This window comes from Orycteropus afer, unplaced genomic scaffold (genome assembly GCF_000298275.1).
Source record: "Orycteropus afer afer isolate SDZICR_OR568_19922 unplaced genomic scaffold, OryAfe1.0 scaffold00840, whole genome shotgun sequence".
NCBI lineage: Eukaryota > Metazoa > Chordata > Mammalia > Tubulidentata > Orycteropodidae > Orycteropus > Orycteropus afer.
In genome coordinates, this window is record NW_006922427.1 from 205729 (window position 1) to 206667 (window position 939).

Consider the following 939-nt stretch of genomic DNA (forward strand, 5'->3'; position numbering starts at 1 on the left):
CTTTGAGTTATTAAGTAGCTGCTTTTTAAAGTCATCCACAAGGAGCCACACAAAGCAATCTTCTGGGATGTTTCTTCTGGGAAGAAGCATGCTCTCTCAGGTGCATAGAATTCTGATGTTGGGATTGGTTAGTGGTGTCACTCTGCCAAGCTACAAAGGAGCCCTCCTAGAGGCTAGGAGAGTCTCTCTGACTGCTGGCTGAGAAAGACGTGCTGTGAGAGAAATGTGCTGCTGAGAGACTTGAGAGAGACACACTACTGGGAGAGTGATGTGAAAGACATGCACAGCTGAGAGAGAGACTTGCTACTGAGAGAGACTGTTCATTGAGAGACAGCCAGCTGAGAGGACTAAGCATGTTCTTGAACTTGAATAGTAGCCTGTTGCTTCCCTAATAAACCACATAATCCGTGAGTTTTGTGTGGCCACTGCAGTGAATTATCAGACCTAGCAAAAAAGTGTTGTGTGCCATGGAAGAAAAAGTTGGAGACAGGGTTGGTAAGAGGGTTGGGGGTACTGGCATGCCTGGCCTCACAGCAGCAAGCTTTTGGCTTCTGATGGTGATTCTGTCTTTCTCTTATGGCGTTAGAGACAGTCAGAAGATGCTGCCTCCTTGTCACTTTGGTAGGTACCATCAATGGATTGAGAAACAGATCAAGGAAAACATTGACAAAATTAAGGAAAACACAGACAAAATCCTAGAACAATTACAGAAGAAAATACAAGAAACAGATGATGAAATAAAGGAAAAACTCGAAAGGATACAAATCATACAGATAGAAATCCAGATTAATACTAATTTTTCAGAAATAAACAGATTGAAAGGGCAATGGAGTAGAATTGAATATATGGAAGACATAATTAATGAGATTGAATACAAGTACTTGAATACTTCTTTGGAAAGGGATGAATCAGAAAAAAAAAAAGTTAAAAAAAAAAAAA